The sequence below is a fragment of the Carassius carassius genome, chromosome 1 (assembly GCF_963082965.1).
Source record: "Carassius carassius chromosome 1, fCarCar2.1, whole genome shotgun sequence".
Lineage (NCBI taxonomy): Eukaryota > Metazoa > Chordata > Actinopteri > Cypriniformes > Cyprinidae > Carassius > Carassius carassius.
The window spans coordinates 4,660,751-4,676,318 of record NC_081755.1 but is presented as its reverse complement, the minus strand read 5'-3'; the positions used below and the strand labels follow the sequence as shown (position 1 = coordinate 4,676,318).

The following is a 15,568-nucleotide window of genomic DNA, read 5'->3' as shown; positions in this document are numbered from 1 at the left end:
AGAGTGTTCTCTGTTTGTTTTAGCCATGCCTGTTGCTGGGCAATACAGATTGAATGAGCAGAGCTCTTGTTCAACAGCCTAAAAGGCTATTAGTTCAGCCAACTCATCAAACGTTCCAGGTATGGAGTTCTGTCTCGCTGTGTGAATACCATTTGCAAACTCCGACAGCATACGACTGGAAAGCCATTTTGGTGGCATTTTGTGGCGCTCCTAGAGGGAGTTTTGATCAGGACCTCCCTTCACACACAGGCCTCTACCACCCGGAAAACAAAACATGAACACTCCGCGTACACGCCACAGCAAACTTAAGCTGACACAAACATTCACTTAGCACCCTTTGTCTTCTTTTAACACAAGACGACTCGCAAAGCTGTTCACTCTCAAAAGGGGCTACGGACGCTGCTCCACGCATGCGTCAGCGGACACGTGTGCTAAATTCTGTGCTTGCCGACAAGGCTGTGAAAAGCTTCCTTCGTCCCTGGGTGGGCTTGAACCACCATCCTTTCGGTTAACAGCCAAACGCGCTAGCCTATTGCGCCACAGAGACTGGCGGTGTATGCTCCTATGGGTAACGGTCACAAAACAATTTAAAGCTGGCCGCGTCTCACAGGTTAACTGCAGCACTAGTCCTGTGTCAGCAAACTGAGGTCAAGAGAATGACACCCGTTGGGAGGGGCGAGAGAGAGCTAAAGGTCACGCCCAACGTGGGGCTCGAACCCACGACCCTGAGATTAAGAGTCTCATGCTCTACCGACTGAGCTAGCCGGGCGAATGTAGTCAAATGATCAAGGCTGACCGCTGTCTTGATAAGTGCCAAACATTTCATGCGCAAAACAGAGCCTCGCTTCTCGCACAGGCTGACAAAACATCTCGCGGGTAAGGTTGGGGTAAAGCCTAGCTGTAGGCTTAGAGCAGGGGTGTCCCAACTCTATCCTGGAGGTTCCTTGTCCTGCCGAGCTTGGCTCCAAGCACAAAGAAACACACCTGAAGCTGCTGATCCCGCTCTCACCACGTAGACTAGAAACTTCCAGGCAGGTCTGATGGAGCTGGCTGGAGCGAAACTCTACCTGACAGGGGCCCTCCAGGACAGAGTTTGGACACCCCTGGCTTAGAGTGTTCTCTGTTTGTTTTAGCCATGCCTGTTGCTGGGGAATACAGATTGAACGAGCAGAGCTCTTGTTCAACAGCCTGAAAGGCTATTAGTTCAGCCAACTCATCAAACGTTCCAGGTATGGAGTTCTGTCTCGCTGTGTGAATACCATTTGCAAACTCCGACAGCATATGACTGGAAAGCCATTTTGGTGGCATTTTGTGGCGCTCCTAGAGAGAGTTTTGATCAGGACCTCCCTTCACACACAGGCCTCTACCACCCGGAAAACAAAACATGAACACTCCGCGTACACGCCACATCAAACTTAAGCTGACACAAACATTCACTTAGCACCCTTTGTCTTCTTTTAACACAAGACGACTCGCAAAGCTGTTCACTCTCAAAAGGGGCTACGGACGCTGCTCCACGCATGCGTCAGGTGTGCTAAATTCTGTTCTTGCCGACAAGGCTGTGAAAAGCTTCCTTCGTCCCTGGGTGGGCTCGAACCACCATCCTTTCGGTTAACAGCCGAACGCGCTAGCGTATTGCGCCACAGAGACTGGCGGTGTATGCTCATATGGGTAACGGTCACAAAACAATTTGAAGCTGGCCGCGTCTCACAGGTTAACTGCAGCACTAGTCCTGTGTCAGCAAACTGAGGTCAAGAGAATGACACCCGTTGGGAGGGGCGAGAGAGAGCTAAAGGGCACGCCCAACGTGGGGCTCGAACCCACGACCCTGAGATTAAGAGTCTCATGCTCTACCGACTGAGCTAGCCGGGCGAATGTAGTCAAATGATCAAGGCTGACTGCTGTTTTGATAAGTGCCAAACATTTCATGCGCAAAACGGAGCCTCGCTTCTCGCACAGGCTGACAAAACATCTCGCGGGTAAGGTTGGGGTAAAGCCTAGCGGTAGGCTTAGAGCAGGGGTGTCCCTACTCTATCCTGGAGGTTCCTTGTCCTGCCGAGCTTGGCTCCAAGCACAAAGAAACACACCTGAAGCTGCTGATCTCGCTCTCACCACGTAGACTAGAAACTTCCAGGCAGGTCTGATGGAGCTGGCTGGAGCGAAACTCTACCTGACAGGGGCCCTCCAGGACAGAGTTTGGACACCCCTGGCTTAGAGTGTTCTCTGTTTGTTTTAGCCATGCCTGTTGCTGGGGAATACAGATTGAACGAGCAGAGCTCTTGTCCAACAGCCTGAAAGGCTATTAGTTCAGCCAACTCATCAAACGTTCCAGGTATGGAGTTCTGTCTCGCTGTGTGAATACCGTTTGCAAACTCCGACAGCATATGACTGGAAAGCCATTTTGGTGGCAATTTGTGGCGCTCTTAGATAGTTTTGATCAGGAACTCCCTTTACACACAGGCCTCTACCACCCGGAAAACAAAACATGAACACTCCGCGTACACGCCACAGCAAACTTGAGCTGACACAAGCATTCACTTAGCACCCTTTGTCTTCTTTTAACACAAGACGACTTGCAAAGCTGTTCACTCTCAAAAGGGGCTACGGACGCTGCTCCACGCATGCGTCAGCGGACACGTGTGCTAAATTCTGTTCTTGCCGACAAGGCTGTGAAAAGCTTCCTTCGTCCCTGGGTGGGCTCGAACGACCATCCTTTCGGTTAACAGCCGAACGCGCTAGCCTATTGCGCCACAGAGACTGGCGGTGTATGCTCCTATGGGTAACGGTCACAAAACAATTTGAAGCTGGCCGCGTCTCACAGGTTAACTGCAGCACTAGTCCTGTGTCAGCAAACTGAGGTCAAGAGAATGACACCCGTTGGGAGGGGCAAGAGAGAGCTAAAGGGCACGCCCAACGTGGGGCTCGAACCCACGACCCTGAGATTAAGAGTCTCATGCTCTACCGACTGAGCTAGCCGGGCGAATGTAGTCAAATGATCAAGGCTGACCGCTGTTTTGATAAGTGCCAAACATTTAATGCGCAAAACGGAGCCTCGCTTCTCGCACAGCCTGACAAAACATCTCGCGGGTAAGGTTGGGGTAAAGCCTAGCGGTAGGCTTAGAGCAGGGGTGTCCCAACTCTATCCTGGAGGTTCCTTGTCCTGCCGAGCTTGGCTCCAAGCACAAAGAAACACACCTGAAGCTGCTGATCCCGCTCTCACCACGGAGACTAGAAACTTCCAGGCAGGTCTGATGGAGCTAGCTGGAGCGAAACTCTACCTGACAGGGGCCCTCCAGATTAAGAGTCTCATGCTCTACCGACTGAGCTAGCCAGGCGAATGTAGTCAAATGATCAAGGCTGACCGCTGTTTTGATAAGTGCCAAACATTTCATGCGCAAAACGGAGCCTTGCTTCTCGCACAGGCTGACAAAACATCTCGCGGGTAAGGTTGGGGTAAAGCTTAGCGGTAGGCTTAGAGCACGGGTGTCCCTACTCTATCCTGGAGGTTCCTTGTCCTGCCGAGCTTGGCTCCAAGCACAAAGAAACACACCTGAAGCTGCTGATCCCGCTCTCACCACGGAGACTAGAAACTTCCAGGCAGGTCTGATGGAGCTGGCTGGAGCGAAACTCTACCTGACAGGGGCCCTCCAGGACAGAGTTTGGACACCCCTGGCTTAGAGTGTTCTCTGTTTGTTTTAGCCATGCCTGTTGCTGGGCAATACAGATTGAATGAGCAGAGCTCTTGTTCAACAGCCTAAAAGGCTATTAGTTCAGCCAACTCATCAAACGTTCCAGGTATGGAGTTCTGTCTCGCTGTGTGAATACCATTTGCAAACTCCGACAGCATACGACTGGAAAGCCATTTTGGTGGCATTTTGTGGCGCTCCTAGAGGGAGTTTTGATCAGGACCTCCCTTCACACACAGGCCTCTACCACCCGGAAAACAAAACATGAACACTCCGCGTACACGCCACAGCAAACTTAAGCTGACACAAACATTCACTTAGCACCCTTTGTCTTCTTTTAACACAAGACGACTCGCAAAGCTGTTCACTCTCAAAAGGGGCTACGGACGCTGCTCCACGCATGCGTCAGCGGACACGTGTGCTAAATTCTGTGCTTGCCGACAAGGCTGTGAAAAGCTTCCTTCGTCCCTGGGTGGGCTTGAACCACCATCCTTTCGGTTAACAGCCAAACGCGCTAGCCTATTGCGCCACAGAGACTGGCGGTGTATGCTCCTATGGGTAACGGTCACAAAACAATTTAAAGCTGGCCGCGTCTCACAGGTTAACTGCAGCACTAGTCCTGTGTCAGCAAACTGAGGTCAAGAGAATGACACCCGTTGGGAGGGGCGAGAGAGAGCTAAAGGTCACGCCCAACGTGGGGCTCGAACCCACGACCCTGAGATTAAGAGTCTCATGCTCTACCGACTGAGCTAGCCGGGCGAATGTAGTCAAATGATCAAGGCTGACCGCTGTCTTGATAAGTGCCAAACATTTCATGCGCAAAACAGAGCCTCGCTTCTCGCACAGGCTGACAAAACATCTCGCGGGTAAGGTTGGGGTAAAGCCTAGCTGTAGGCTTAGAGCAGGGGTGTCCCAACTCTATCCTGGAGGTTCCTTGTCCTGCCGAGCTTGGCTCCAAGCACAAAGAAACACACCTGAAGCTGCTGATCCCGCTCTCACCACGTAGACTAGAAACTTCCAGGCAGGTCTGATGGAGCTGGCTGGAGCGAAACTCTACCTGACAGGGGCCCTCCAGGACAGAGTTTGGACACCCCTGGCTTAGAGTGTTCTCTGTTTGTTTTAGCCATGCCTGTTGCTGGGGAATACAGATTGAACGAGCAGAGCTCTTGTTCAACAGCCTGAAAGGCTATTAGTTCAGCCAACTCATCAAACGTTCCAGGTATGGAGTTCTGTCTCGCTGTGTGAATACCATTTGCAAACTCCGACAGCATATGACTGGAAAGCCATTTTGGTGGCATTTTGTGGCGCTCCTAGAGAGAGTTTTGATCAGGACCTCCCTTCACACACAGGCCTCTACCACCCGGAAAACAAAACATGAACACTCCGCGTACACGCCACATCAAACTTAAGCTGACACAAACATTCACTTAGCACCCTTTGTCTTCTTTTAACACAAGACGACTCGCAAAGCTGTTCACTCTCAAAAGGGGCTACGGACGCTGCTCCACGCATGCGTCAGCGGACACGTGTGCTAAATTCTGTGCTTGCCGACATGGCTGTGAAAAGCTTCTTTCGTCCCTGGGTGGGCTTGAACCACCATCCTTTCGGTTAACAGCCGAACGCGCTAGCCTATTGCGCCACAGAGACTGGCGGTGTCTGCTCCTGTGGGTAACGGTCACAAAACAATTTGAAGCTGGGCGCGTCTCACAGGTTAACTGCAAAACTAGTCCTGCGTAAGCAATCTGAGTTCAAGAGAATGACACCCGTTGGGAGGGGCGAGAGAGAGCTATAGGGGCACGCCCAACGTGTGGCTAAACCCACGACCCTGAGATTAAGAATCTCATGCTCTACCGACTGAGCTAGCCGGACGAATGTAGTCAAATGATCAAGGCTGACTGCTGTTTTGATAAGTGCCAAACATTTCATGCGCAAAACGGAGCCTCGCTTCTCGCACAGGCTGACAAAACATCCCGCGGGTAAGGTTGGGGTAAAGCCTAGCGGTAGGCTTAGAGCACGGGTGTCCCTACTCTATCCTGGAGGTTCCTTGTCCTGCCGAGCTTGGCTCCAAGCACAAAGAAACACACCTGAAGCTGCTGATCCCGCTCTCACCACGGAGACTAGAAACTTCCAGGCAGGTCTGATGGAGCTGGCTGGAGCGAAACTCTACCTGACAGGGGCCCTCCAGGACAGAGTTTGGACACCCCTGGCTTAGACTGTTCTCTGTTTGTTTTAGCCATGCCTGTTGCTGGGCAATACAGATTGAACGAGCAGAGCTCTTGTCCAACAGCCTGAAAGGCTATTAATTCGGCCAACTCATCAAACGTTCCAGGTATGGAGTTCTGTCTCGCTGTGTGAATACCGTTTGCAAACTCCGACAGCATATGACTGGAAAGCCATTTTGGTGGCATTTTGTGGCGCTCTTAGAGAGAGTTTTGATCAGGACCTCCCTTCACACACAGGCCTCTACCACCCGGAAAACAAAACACGAACACTCCGCAGCAAACTTGAGCTGACACAAACATTCACTTATCACCCTTAGTCTTCTTTTAACACAAGACGACTCGCAAAGCTGTTCACTCTCAAAAGGGGCTACGGACGCTGCTCCACGCATGCGTCAGCGGACACGTGTGCTAAATTCTGTTCTTGCCGACAAGGCTGTGAAAAGCTTCCTTCGTCCCTGGGTGGGCTTGAACCACCATCCTTTCAGTTAACAGCCGAACGCACTAGCCTATTGCACCAGAGAGACTGGCGGTGTATGCTCCTATGGGTAACGGTCACAAAACAATTTGAAGCTGGCCGCGTCTCACAGGTTAACTGCAGCACTAGTCCTGCGTCAGCAAACTGAGGTCAAGAGAATGACACCCGTTGGGAGGGGCGAGAGAGAGCTATAGGGGCACGCCCAACGTATGGCTCAAACCCTCGACCCTGAGATTAAGAATCTCATGCTCTACCGACTGAGCTAGCCGGACGAATGTAGTCAAATGATCAAGGCTGACTGCTGTTTTGATAAGTGCCAAACATTTCATGCGCAAAACGGAGCCTCGCTTCTCGCACAGCCTGACAAAACATCTCGCGGGTAAGGTTGGGGTAAAGCCTAGCGGTAGGCTTAGAGCACGGGTGTCCCTACTCTATCCTGGAGGTTCCTTGTCCTGCCGAGCTTGGCTCCAAGCACAAAGAAACACACCTGAAGCTGCTGATCCCGCTCTCACCACGGAGACTAGAAACTTCCAGGCAGGTCTGATGGAGCTGGCTGGAGCGAAACTCTACCTGACAGGGGCCCTCCAGATTAAGAGTCTCATGCTCTACCGACTGAGCTAGCCAGGCGAATGTATTTAAATGATCAAGGCTGACCGCTGTTTTGATAAGTGCCAAACATTTCATGCGCAAAACGGAGCCTCGCTTCTCGCACAGGCTGACAAAACATCTCGCGGGTAAGGTTGGGGTAAAGCCTAGCGGTAGGCTTAGAGCAGGGGTGTCCCAACTCTATCCTGGAGGTTCCTTGTTCTGCCGAGCTTGGCTCCAAGCACAAAGAAACACACCTGAAGCTGCTGATCCCGCTCTCACCACGGAGACTAGAAACTTCCAGGCAGGTCTGATGGAGCTGGCTGGAGCGAAACTCTACCTGACAGGGGCCCTCCAGGACAGAGTTTGGACACCTCTGGCTTAGACTGTTCTCTGTTTGTTTTAGCCATGCCTGTTGCTGGGGAATACAGATTGAACGAGCAGAGCTCTTGTTCAACAGCCTGAAAGGCTATTAGTTCAGCCAACTCATCAAACGTTCCAGGTATGGAGTTCTGTCTCGCTGTGTGAATACCGTTTGCAAACTCCGACAGGATACGACTGGAAAGCCATTTTGGTGGCATTTTGTGGCGCTCCTAGAGGGAGTTTTGATCAGGACCTCCCTTCACACACAGGCCTCTACCACCCGGAAAACAAAACACGAACACTCCGCGTACACGCCACAGCAAACTTAAGCTGACACAAACATTCACTTAGCACCCTTTCTCTTCTTTTAACACAAGACGACTCGCAAAGCTGTTCACTCTCAAAAGGGGCTACGGACGCTGCTCCACGCATGCGTCAGCGGACACGTGTGCTAAATTCTGTGCTTGCCGACATGGCTGTGAAAAGCTTCTTTCGTCCCTGGGTGGGCTCGAACCACCATCCTTTCGGTTAACAGCCAAACGCGCTAGCCTATTGCGCCACAGAGACTGGCAGTGTCTGCTCCTGTGGGTAACGGTCACAAAATAATTTGAAGCTGGGCGCGGCTCACAGGTTAACTGCAGCACTAGTCCTGCGTCAGCAAACTGAGGTCAAGAGAATGACACCCGTTGGGAGGGGCGAGAGAGAGCTATAGGGCACGCCCAACGTGTGGTTCAAACCCACGACCCTGAGATTAAGAATCTCATGCTCTACCGACTGAGCTAGCCGGACGAATGTAGTCAAATGATCAAGGCTGACTGCTGTTTTGATAAGTGCCAAACATTTCATGCGCAAAACGGAGCCTCGCTTCTCGCACAGGCTGACAAAACATCCCGCGGGTAAGGTTGGGGTAAAGCCTAGCGGTAGGCTTAGAGCACGGGTGTCCCTACTCTATCCTGGAGGTTCCTTGTCCTGCCGAGCTTGGCTCCAAGCACAAAGAAACACACCTGAAGCTGCTGATCCCGCTCTCACCACGGAGACTAGAAACTTCCAGGCAGGTCTGATGGAGCTGGCTGGAGCGAAACTCTACCTGACAGGGGCCCTCCAGGACAGAGTTTGGACACCCCTGGCTTAGACTGTTCTCTGTTTGTTTTAGCCATGCCTGTTGCTGGGCAATACAGATTGAACGAGCAGAGCTCTTGTCCAACAGCCTGAAAGGCTATTAATTCGGCCAACTCATCAAACGTTCCAGGTATGGAGTTCTGTCTCGCTGTGTGAATACCGTTTGCAAACTCCGACAGCATATGACTGGAAAGCCATTTTGGTGGCATTTTGTGGCGCTCTTAGAGAGAGTTTTGATCAGGACCTCCCTTCACACACAGGCCTCTACCACCCGGAAAACAAAACACGAACACTCCGCAGCAAACTTGAGCTGACACAAACATTCACTTATCACCCTTAGTCTTCTTTTAACACAAGACGACTCGCAAAGCTGTTCACTCTCAAAAGGTGCTACGGACGCTGCTCCACGCATGCGTCAGCGGACACGTGTGCTAAATTCTGTTCTTGCCGACAAGGCTGTGAAAAGCTTCCTTCGTCCCTGGGTGGGCTCGAACCACCATCCTTTTGGTTAACAGCCGAACGCGCTAGCCTATTGCGCCAAGCTGGGGAACAATAGTCTGTTAAGGGGGGGGAAGAAAAGGAAGGAGAAAAAGAGGAAAAAATGAGAGAAAAAGGGGAAAAAATGAGGAGAAAAGAAAGGAAAGGGAAGTTTATGCCTCTACCCTTCGAAGTAATGTTTTAGGAAGTGTATTTATGCAATAAATTGTTTTTAAAACATTTTTTCCCATATTTTCCTATACATCTCAATGGGAGAAAGGTTGATCACAAGGTCGCCGGTTCGAATCCCACTGTTGCCAGAAATTGAAGTTGTAACTTAATGCTGTAAATTGCCTTTTTTCGTCCGTAAAAGTCACACAAAGAATGTCCACATTAATGAAATTAGTTCTGAAATGACAAATGAGCATTTTATTAATTCTATATTACTAATTGTTGATATTTTATTCACAGTTCTGAGCTTTTGCACATTTAGTTTGAATATATTTCTGCTGCAATTATTTCCTAAAAAAAGAAAAAATAGTACATTTAATTCTGAAAGAATCCTGAAATTTCTCAACATTTTCAAAGTGCCTATAACATTTGAATGATACTGTAGAAAAGTAAAACATACAACAAAGAGTTAATCATGACAAAACTTTTATTTTTCAATTATTCATAGCCAATTATTGTAATTCCTTGAATCAGTCAATTTTTATAATTTTAGTTATGTTGCATATGCAAAAGAACAGAAAACCAGAAAAATACAAAATAATAAATAAAAATATTTAACGCTCTTGTGCAGTCATTGCAAGTGCAAAAGAACAGAAAGTACAGACCATTACACAAATATAAAACTTTAAAATTTACATGGCTCTTGTTTAGACTGTGAGTGCAAAATAAAAGAAAACCCAGAACAATACACATGAATAAATATTTTAAATATTCATGACTCGTGTGCATTCTTTGCAAGTGCAAAAGAACAGAAAACAAATCTATACACATAAATAAAACTTAAAACTTTCCAAATGTCCATGGCTCTTGTACATTCTTTAAACATAAATAAAACTCAAGTTCCAATGTCTTTTGTGAAATAAAAGGGAAAAAGAACTATACACATATGTAAATCTTAAAATCAAAGATCAGTGTTTCTTTTTTTTCCATTTTGTTTTTATTATATCCTCCAACCACTGCTCCTTTGGCACAGTCTCTACAGAGGGGCAGTATATAATGCCCTTGTATTGCTATGCCCAGTCTCCGCTGTCCTGAACTGCCCGCATTTTTTTGTGTTGTGCTGTACTTTGCATGTCAGCTTCCGAACTGGGGCGGCAGGAGGGGCAGAAGAGAGGCTGGGCTGAAGGTATTTTCCTGTTCCTCTTTGTCTGTGCCTGGCCAACGGTGCTACTGGTCAGGTGGTATTGTTGAGCTCGGCCTGGTTGAGGGGTGCACATTGGCAGGAGGGTCAGCCGCCACAGACAAGCACCTAGGCAGTTGCAGTCCTTGCATCCATACAGCACTGCCCTGTCTTTTTTATAACAATATTACATAAAAACAGTGAATAACTGAACATGGCAAGTAAAATTTTATGTGTATGTCTTACAAAATATATATCTGTATTCAGATTTTTTAAAGAATCATTTTGATATTTGTATTACTAATATTTTGATATTTGTAATTCTATCTGTTTTCTTTTTATTTATTATATTATTTAAAAACCCTTGCTACGTGTACTGTGTTAAGCTAACTGAGACTTGTTATAGCACTTATATATCATTGCTCTTTTTGTTGTTTTTGATTGCTTCCACTGTCCTCATTTATAAGTCGCTTTGGATAAAAGTGTCTGCTAAATGAATAAATGTAAATGTAAAGTGCCTTGTCAATCTGAGTGCACATATAACAAGGTATTTACATACCACAGACTCATCAGAAGATGCTGATGCACCTGGCGTGGAGGAGGCAGCAGGCCATGGAGCATCCAAAGAGGGTGTTCTGCCCATGGGCCTACATGGGGCATTTCTCAATCTGAAAAGATAAAAATCATTGTTTACTATACTAACTTGTCTAACTATTGTCAGGTGACCTGCATACTACGTACTATATAATGAATGAATGATAACTTTGCTTTACCTTCTGTTAGAGGTCATAAAACGTCTGTTTTTCTTGGGGCTGGTCTGTTGCCTTCTCCAGAAGGTCAAACCCCACAGCGGGCAAAAGTCCTCAGCCTGGCCATCCACTCGCCATCTACCATGGCCTTGTGTTCATCTACATACAAAATAGAAAAAAACATGGATTTCATTCATAATTCATATTTAAAATAAATAAATAAATGTATGTAATGTTAGATTAGAATTATTGATTGTTAAAAAAGAGACACTCGAATACTTGGAAAAATTAAAGGTGTGTGATAAGACCAAAATTTAACTTCAGGATTTGGGAAATTATTTCACAACAGCTACATATCTCAGTATAGTCATTTTTGTTATTTGATTTTTATTTAAATGAGAACAAAGTGAATTAAAACAATAGGACAAATACATTAATAAAAAATACAGTAGTAATAATAATATTCATGATACAATTTCTTAATACAATAAAAAATACTAGATATATTGCATAAAATGTCAAATTAAAACACTGCATAATCTTCACTCTCTCAGATATGAACTGTTACTTTTTAAATCAGTGAGTGCTTTTTATTATTTTTATTTTTATTTTTTGCATTAATGACAGAACAGGACTAAATTAAGCTGCCGCACTGAATGCACGGACCCAATTTACTGATGCACATCCGGTTTCAACCAAATTATATATTTAAGTCTATTTATTGTATTCATTTATTCAACACGTAAACACAATTGGGCATTTTGATGTAATGGTGTGTGTATTTGACCATTCAAGTGCAACAAACCGCCACAGAAAAACGGAATTCGCGATCAGAAGCCGTCAGTGCGCGCGTCCGCTTCCGGTATGTTTTTATTCCCTGCATATTGCGCTTAATAACTCTATTTGACATCAAGCATATTCCGCACTTTATTTGTATTCATTAATACATGTTCACTCTTACCTTATGTGTCAATTACTGTAAGTGGTAATAATACATACAGCGAAATAAACGATTGAGCAAAATCCCTAAGGGTCGACACGTTATATCATCGTTAAGATATAAGCCGTCATATCGCCCACCACAACAACCAATTAAGTACACGGTAAACGGAAACAAATAAAGTAATAAAGCAATATTACTCACATTGCTCGTTGATAATTTTGTATTGCGCGCTCGTCAGAATAGACTCCGTCACCAGTGTCGCCATCCAATCTCACAGAGCAGCGATTGGCTCTCATAGCTCACTTTGGAGAGCGCGCACAGCGAATGGTGCCTGAAACCTCACATTGGTGAGCGAGCTCAGCGATTGGCTCTCTTCCAATCCGACAATGACAGCCGATCCTGATCCAGGTAGCGCCACAGAGACTGGCGGCGTATGCTCCTATGGGTAACGGTCACAAAACAATTTGAAGCTGGCCGCGTCTCACAGGTTAACTGCAGCACTAGTCCTGTGTCAGCAAACTGAGGTCAAGGGAATGACACCCGTTGGGAGGGGCGAGAGAGAGCTAAAGGGCACGCCCAACGTGGGGCTCGAACCCACGACCCTGAGATTAAGAGTCTCATGCTCTACCGACTGAGCTAGCCGAGCGAATGTAGTCAAATGATCAAGGCTGACCGCTATTTTGATAAGTGCCAAACATTTCATGCGCAAAACGGAGCCTCGCTTCTCGCACAGGCTGACAAAACATCTCGCGGGTAAGGTTGGGGTAAAGCCTAGCGGTAGGCTTAGAGCAGGGGTGTCCCAACTCTATCCTGGAGGTTCCTTGTCCTGCCGAGCTTGGCTCCAAGCACAAAGAAACACACCTGAAGCTGCTGATCCCGCTCTCACCACGTAGACTAGAAACTTCCAGGCAGGTCTGATGGAGCTGGCTGGAGCGAAACTCTACCTGACAGGGGCCCTCCAGGACAGAGTTTGGACACAACTGGCTTAGAGTGTTCTCTGTGTGTTTTAGCCATGCCTGTTGCTGGGGAATACAGATTGAACGAGCAGAGCTCTTGTCCAACAGCCTGAAAGGCTATTAGTTCGGCCAACTCATCAAACGTTCCAGGTATGGAGTTCTGTCTCGCTGTGTGAATACCGTTTGCAAACTCCGACAGCATATGACTGGAAAGCCATTTTGGTGCCATTTTGTGGCGCTCTTAGAGAGAGTTTTGATCAGGACCTCCCTTCACACATAGGCCTCTACCACCCGGAAAACAAAACACGAACACTCCGCGTACACGCCACAGCAAACTTGAGCTGACACAAACATTCACTTAGCACCCTTTGTCTTCTTTTAACACAAGACGACTTGCAAAGCTGTTCACTCTCAAAAGGGGCTACGGATGCTGCTCCACGCATGCGTCAGCGGACACGTGTGCTAAATTCTGTTCTTGCCGACAAGGCTGTGAAAAGCTTCCTTCGTCCCTGGGTGGGCTCGAACCACCATCCTTTCGGTTAACAGCCGAACGCGCTAGCCTATTGCGCCACAGAGACTGGCGGCGTATGCTCCTATGGGTAACGGTCACAAAACAATTTGAAGCTGGCCGCGTCTCACAGGTTATCTGCAGCACTAGTCCTGTGTCAGCAAACTGAGGTCAAGGGAATGACACCCGTTGGGAGGGGCGAGAGAGAGCTAAAGGGCACGCCCAACGTGGGGCTCGAACCCACGACCCTGAGATTAAGAGTCTCATGCTCTACCGACTGAGCAAGCCGGGCGAATGTAGTCAAATGATCAAGGCTGACCGCTATTTTGATAAGTGCCAAACATTTCATGCGCAAAACGGAGCCTCGCTTCTCGCACAGGCTGACAAAACATCTCGCGGGTAAGGTTGGGGTAAAGCCTAGCAGTAAGCTTAGAGCAGGGGTGTCCCAACTCTATCCTGGAGGTTCCTTGTCCTGCCGAGCTTGGCTCCAAGCACAAAGAAACACACCTGAAGCTGCTGATCCCGCTCTCACCACGGAGACTAGAAACTTCCAGGCAGGTCTGATGGAGCTGGCTGGAGCGAAACTCTACCTGACAGGGGCCCTCCAGGACAGAGTTTGGACACCCCTGGCTTAGAGTGTTCTCTGTTTGTTTTAGCCATGCCTGTTGCTGGGGAATACAGATTGAACGAGCAGAGCTCTTGTCCAACAGCCTGAAAGGCTATTAGTTTCTGCCAACTCATCAAACGTTCCAGGTATGGAGTTCTGTCTCGCTGTGTGAATACCGTTTGCAAACTCCGACAGCATACGACTGGAAAGCCATTTTGGTGGCATTTTGTGGCGCTCTTAGAGAGAGTTTTGATCAGGACCTCCCTTCACACACAGGCCTCTACCACCCGGAAAACAAAACACGAACACTCCGCGTACACGCCACAGCAAACTTGAGCTGACACAAACATTCACTTAGCACCCTTTGTCTTCTTTTAACACAAGACGACTCGCAAAGCTGTTCACTCTCAAAAGGGGCTACGGACGCTGCTCCACGCATGCGTCATCGGACACGTGTGCTAAATTCTGTGCTTGCCGACATGGCTGTGAAAAGCTTCTTTCGTCCCTGGGTGGGCTTGAACCACCATCCTTTCGGTTAACAGCCGAACGCGCTAGCCTATTGCGCCACAGAGACTGGCGGTGTCTGTTCCTGTGGGTAACGGTCACAAAACAATTTGAAGCTGGGCGCGTCTCACAGGTTAACTGCAAAACTAGTCCTGCGTAAGCAATCTGAGTTCAAGAGAATGACACCCGTTGGGAGGGGCGAGAGAGAGCTATAGGGGCACGCCCAACGTGTGGCTAAACCCACGACCCTGAGATTAAGAATCTCATGCTCTACCGACTGAGCTAGCCGGACGAATGTAGTCAAATGATCAAGGCTGACTGCTGTTTTGATAAGTGCCAAACATTTCATGCGCAAAATGGAGCCTCGCTTCTCGCACAGGCTGACAAAACATCCCGCGGGTAAGGTTGGGGTAAAGCCTAGCGGTAGGCTTAGAGCACGGGTGTCCCTACTCTATCCTGGAGGTTCCTTGTCCTGCCGAGCTTGGCTCCAAGCACAAAGAAACACACCTGAAGCTGCTGATCCCGCTCTCACCACGGAGACTAGAAACTTCCAGGCAGGTCTGATGGAGCTGGCTGGAGCGAAACTCTACCTGACAGGGGCCCTCCAGGACAGAGTTTGGACACCCCTGGCTTAGACTGTTCTAAAATACTAGATATATTGCATAAAATGTCAAATTAAAACACTGCATAATCTTCACTCTCTCAGATATGAACTGTTACTTTTTAAATCAGTGAGTGCTTTTTATTATTTTTATTTTTATTTTTTGCATTAATGACAGAACAGGACTAAATTAAGCTGCCGCACTGAATGCACGGACCCAATTTACTGATGCACATCCGGTTTCAACCAAATTATATATTTAAGTCTATTTATTGTATTCATTTATTCAACACGTAAACACAATTGGGCATTTTGATGTAATGGTGTGTGTATTTGACCATTCAAGTGCAACAAACCGCCACAGAAAAACGGAATTCGCGATCAGAAGCCGTCAGTGCGCGCGTCCGCTTCCGGTATGTTTT

General features: G+C 47.9%; 15 non-coding genes across 15 annotated transcripts; all 15 read right to left on the bottom strand.

Moving 5' to 3' along the window:
- Positions 1-473: 473 nt before the first annotated feature.
- trnan-guu (transfer RNA asparagine (anticodon GUU)) lies at positions 474-547 on the bottom strand. The gene has a single exon. It is a non-coding gene; the product is annotated as a tRNA-Asn (tRNA).
- Positions 548-696: 149 nt separating this feature from the next.
- On the bottom strand, positions 697-769 carry trnak-cuu (transfer RNA lysine (anticodon CUU)). The gene has a single exon. It is a non-coding gene; the product is annotated as a tRNA-Lys (tRNA).
- Positions 770-1,576: 807 nt separating this feature from the next.
- Positions 1,577-1,650, bottom strand: trnan-guu (transfer RNA asparagine (anticodon GUU)). Its single transcript has one exon. It is a non-coding gene; the product is annotated as a tRNA-Asn (tRNA).
- Positions 1,651-1,799: 149 nt separating this feature from the next.
- Positions 1,800-1,872, bottom strand: trnak-cuu (transfer RNA lysine (anticodon CUU)). The gene has a single exon. It is a non-coding gene; the product is annotated as a tRNA-Lys (tRNA).
- An 812-nt stretch (positions 1,873-2,684) lies between these two features.
- trnan-guu (transfer RNA asparagine (anticodon GUU)) lies at positions 2,685-2,758 on the bottom strand. Its single transcript has one exon. It is a non-coding gene; the product is annotated as a tRNA-Asn (tRNA).
- Positions 2,759-2,907: 149 nt separating this feature from the next.
- On the bottom strand, positions 2,908-2,980 carry trnak-cuu (transfer RNA lysine (anticodon CUU)). Its single transcript has one exon. It is a non-coding gene; the product is annotated as a tRNA-Lys (tRNA).
- Positions 2,981-4,149: 1,169 nt separating this feature from the next.
- Positions 4,150-4,223, bottom strand: trnan-guu (transfer RNA asparagine (anticodon GUU)). The gene has a single exon. It is a non-coding gene; the product is annotated as a tRNA-Asn (tRNA).
- Positions 4,224-4,372: 149 nt separating this feature from the next.
- trnak-cuu (transfer RNA lysine (anticodon CUU)) lies at positions 4,373-4,445 on the bottom strand. Its single transcript has one exon. It is a non-coding gene; the product is annotated as a tRNA-Lys (tRNA).
- Positions 4,446-5,259: 814 nt separating this feature from the next.
- On the bottom strand, positions 5,260-5,333 carry trnan-guu (transfer RNA asparagine (anticodon GUU)). The gene has a single exon. It is a non-coding gene; the product is annotated as a tRNA-Asn (tRNA).
- Positions 5,334-7,824: 2,491 nt separating this feature from the next.
- trnan-guu (transfer RNA asparagine (anticodon GUU)) lies at positions 7,825-7,898 on the bottom strand. The gene has a single exon. It is a non-coding gene; the product is annotated as a tRNA-Asn (tRNA).
- Positions 7,899-8,047: 149 nt separating this feature from the next.
- trnak-cuu (transfer RNA lysine (anticodon CUU)) lies at positions 8,048-8,120 on the bottom strand. Its single transcript has one exon. It is a non-coding gene; the product is annotated as a tRNA-Lys (tRNA).
- Positions 8,121-12,543: 4,423 nt separating this feature from the next.
- Positions 12,544-12,616, bottom strand: trnak-cuu (transfer RNA lysine (anticodon CUU)). Its single transcript has one exon. It is a non-coding gene; the product is annotated as a tRNA-Lys (tRNA).
- Positions 12,617-13,430: 814 nt separating this feature from the next.
- On the bottom strand, positions 13,431-13,504 carry trnan-guu (transfer RNA asparagine (anticodon GUU)). Its single transcript has one exon. It is a non-coding gene; the product is annotated as a tRNA-Asn (tRNA).
- A 149-nt stretch (positions 13,505-13,653) lies between these two features.
- Positions 13,654-13,726, bottom strand: trnak-cuu (transfer RNA lysine (anticodon CUU)). Its single transcript has one exon. It is a non-coding gene; the product is annotated as a tRNA-Lys (tRNA).
- Positions 13,727-14,541: 815 nt separating this feature from the next.
- On the bottom strand, positions 14,542-14,615 carry trnan-guu (transfer RNA asparagine (anticodon GUU)). The gene has a single exon. It is a non-coding gene; the product is annotated as a tRNA-Asn (tRNA).
- Between the last annotated feature and the right edge of the window lie 953 nt (positions 14,616-15,568).